This window comes from Telmatherina bonti (genome assembly GCF_933228915.1).
Source record: "Telmatherina bonti genome assembly, chromosome: 4".
Lineage (NCBI taxonomy): Eukaryota > Metazoa > Chordata > Actinopteri > Atheriniformes > Telmatherinidae > Telmatherina > Telmatherina bonti.
This window is the reverse complement of record NC_136622.1, coordinates 39,860,106-39,863,574: the sequence shown is the minus strand read 5'-3', so window position 1 is coordinate 39,863,574 and position 3,469 is coordinate 39,860,106.

Sequence of the window (3,469 nt, the reverse complement as noted above, 5' to 3'; positions counted from 1 at the left end):
TCAGGTCTCTGGTTTCAGGGTTCTGGTTTCAGGGTCTCTGGTTTCGGGTCTCTGGTTTCAGAGTTCTGGTTTCGGGTCTCTGGTTTCAGGGTTCTGGTTTCGGGTTTCAGGTTTCAGGTCTCTGGTTTCAGGGTTCTGGTTTCGGGTTTCAGGTTTCAGGTCTCTGGTTTCTGGTTTTCACCTCTAGTTTCAGGGGTCTGGTTTCAGGTCTGTGGTTTCAGGTCTCTGGTTTCAGGGTTCTGGTTTCAGGGTCTCTGGTTTTGGGTCTCTGGTTTCAGAGTTCTGGTTTCGGGTCTCTGGTTTCAGGGTTCTGGTTTCGGGTTTCAGGTTTCAGGTTTCTGGTTTCTGGTTTTCACCTCTAGTTTCAGGGGTCTGGTTTCAGGTCTGTGGTTTCAGGTCTCTGGTTTCAGGGTTCTGGTTTTGGGTCTCTGGTTTCAGGGTTCTGGTTTCGGGTCTCTGGTTTCAGGGTTCTGGTTTCGGGTCTCTGGTTTCAGGGTTCTGGTTTCGGGTCTCTGGTTTCAGGGTTCTGGTTTCAGGTTTCAGGTATCTGGTTTCTGGTTTTCACCTCTAGTTTCAGGTCTCTAGTTTCAGGTCTGTGGTTTCAGGTCTCTGGTTTCAGGTTTCAGGTATCTGGTTTCTGGTTTTCACCTCTAGTTTCAGGTCTCTGGTTTCAGGTCTGTGGTTTCAGGTCTCTGGTTTCAGGGTTCTGGTTTCGGGTCTCTGGTTTCAGGGTTCTGGTTTCGGGTTTCAGGTTTCAGGTCTCTGGTTTCTGGTTTTCACCTCTAGTTTCAGGGGACTGGTTTCAGGGTCTCTGGTTTCAGGTCTCTGGTTTCAGGGTTCTGGTTTCGGGTCTCTGGTTTCAGGGTTCTGGTTTTGGGTTTCAGGTTTCAGGTCTCTGGTTTCTGGTTTTCACCTCTAGTTTCAGGGGTCTGGTTTCAGGTCTGTGGTTTCAGGTCTCTGGTTTCAGGGTTCTGGTTTCGGGTCTCTGGTTTCAGGGTTCTGGTTTCGGGTCTCTGGTTTCAGGGTTCTGGTTTCGGGTCTCTGGTTTCAGGGTTCTGGTTTCGGGTCTCTGGTTGCATGGTTCTGGTTTTGGGTCTCTGGTTTCAGGGTCTCTGGTTTCAGGTCTCTGGTTTCAGGGTTCTGGTCTCGGGTCTCTGGTTTCAGGGTCTCTGGTTTCAGGTCTCTGGTTTCAGGGTTCTGGTTTCGGGTCTCTGGTTTCAGGGTTCTGGTTTCGGGTTTCAGGTTTCAGGTCTCTGGTTTCTGGTTTTCACCTCTAGTTTCAGGGGTCTGGTTTCAGGTCTGTGGTTTCAGGTCTCTGGTTTCAGGGTTCTGGTTTCGGGTCTCTGGTTTCAGGGTTCTGGTTTCGGGTCTCTGGTTTCAGGGTTCTGGTTTCGGGTCTCTGGTTTCAGGGTTCTGGTTTCAGGTCTCTGGTTTCAGGGTTCTGGTTTCGGGTCTCTGGTTTCAGGGTTCTGGTTTCAGGTCTCTGGTTTCAGGTCTCTGGTTTCATGGTTCTGGTTTCGGGTCTCTGGTTTCAGGGTTCTGGTTTCGGGTCTCTGGTTTCAGGGTTCTGGTTTCGGGTCTCTGGTTTCAGGGTTCTGGTTTCAGGTCTCTGGTTTCAGGGTTCTGGTTTCGGGTCTCTGGTTTCAGGGTTCTGGTTTCAGGTCTCTGGTTTCAGGGTTCTGGTTTCAGGTCTCTGGTTTCAGGGGTCTGGTTTTGGGTCTCTGGTTTCAGGGTTCTGGTTTCAGGTCTCTGGTTTCAGGGTTCTGGTTTCAGGTTTCAGGTATCTGGTTTCTGGTTTTCACCTCTAGTTTCAGGTCTCTAGTTTCAGGTCTGTGGTTTCAGGTCTCTGGTTTCAGGTTTCAGGTATCTGGTTTCTGGTTTTCACCTCTAGTTTCAGGTCTCTGGTTTCAGGTCTGTGGTTTCAGGTCTCTGGTTTCAGGGTTCTGGTTTCGGGTCTCTGGTTTCAGGGTTCTGGTTTCGGGTTTCAGGTTTCAGGTCTCTGGTTTCTGGTTTTCACCTCTAGTTTCAGGGGACTGGTTTCAGGGTCTCTGGTTTCAGGTCTCTGGTTTCAGGGTTCTGGTTTCGGGTCTCTGGTTTCAGGGTTCTGGTTTTGGGTTTCAGGTTTCAGGTCTCTGGTTTCTGGTTTTCACCTCTAGTTTCAGGGGTCTGGTTTCAGGTCTGTGGTTTCAGGTCTCTGGTTTCAGGGTTCTGGTTTCGGGTCTCTGGTTTCAGGGTTCTGGTTTCGGGTCTCTGGTTTCAGGGTTCTGGTTTCGGGTCTCTGGTTTCAGGGTTCTGGTTTCGGGTCTCTGGTTGCATGGTTCTGGTTTCGGGTCTCTGGTTTCAGGGTCTCTGGTTTCAGGTCTCTGGTTTCAGGGTTCTGGTCTCGGGTCTCTGGTTTCAGGGTCTCTGGTTTCAGGTCTCTGGTTTCAGGGTTCTGGTTTCGGGTCTCTGGTTTCAGGGTTCTGGTTTCGGGTTTCAGGTTTCAGGTCTCTGGTTTCTGGTTTTCACCTCTAGTTTCAGGGGTCTGGTTTCAGGTCTGTGGTTTCAGGTCTATGGTTTCAGGGTTCTGGTTTCGGGTCTCTGGTTTCAGGGTTCTGGTTTCGGGTCTCTGGCTTCAGGGTTCTGGTTTTGGGTCTCTGGTTTCAGGGTTCTGGTTTCGGGTCTCTGGTTGCATGGTTCTGGTTTCGGGTCTCTGGTTTCAGGGTTTCTGGTTTCAGGTCTCTGGTTTCAGGGTTCTGGTTTCAGGTCTCTGGTTTCAGGGTTCTGGTTTCAGGTCTCTGGTTTTATGGTTCTGGTTTCGGGTCTCTGGTTTCAGGGTCTCTGGTTTCAGGTCTCTGGTTTCAGGGTTCTGGTTTCAGGTCTCTGGTTTCAGGGTTCTGGTTTCAGGTCTCTGGTTTTATGGTTCTGGTTTTGGGTCTCTGGTTTCAGGGTTCTGGTTTCAGGTCTCTGGTTTCAGGGGTCTGGTTTCAGGGTTCTGGTTTCAGGTCTCTGGTTTCAGGGGTCTGGTTTCGGGTCTCTGGTTTCAGGAGTCTGGTTTCGGGTCTCTGGTTTCAGGGTTCTGGTTTCGGGTCTCTGGTTTCAGGGTTCTGGTCTCGGGTCTCTGGTTTCAGGGTTCTGGTTTCAGGTCTCTGGTTTTAGGGGTCTGATTTCGGGTCTCTGGTTTCAGGGTTCTGGTTTCAGGTCTCTGGTTTCAGGGTTCTGGTTTCGGGTCTCTGGTTTCAGAGTTCTGGTTTCGGGTCTCTGGTTTCAGGGTTCTGGTTTCGGGTCTCTGGTTTCAGGGTTCTGGTCTCGGGTCTCTGGTTTCAGGGTTCTGGTTTCAGGTCTCTGGTTTTAGGGGTCTGGTTTCAGGGTCTCTGGTTTCGGGTCTCTGGTTTCAGAGTTCTGGTTTCGGGTCTCTGGTTTCAGGGTTCTGGTTTCGGGTTTCAGGTTTCAGGTCTCTGGTTTCAGGGTTCTGGTTTCAGGTCTCTGG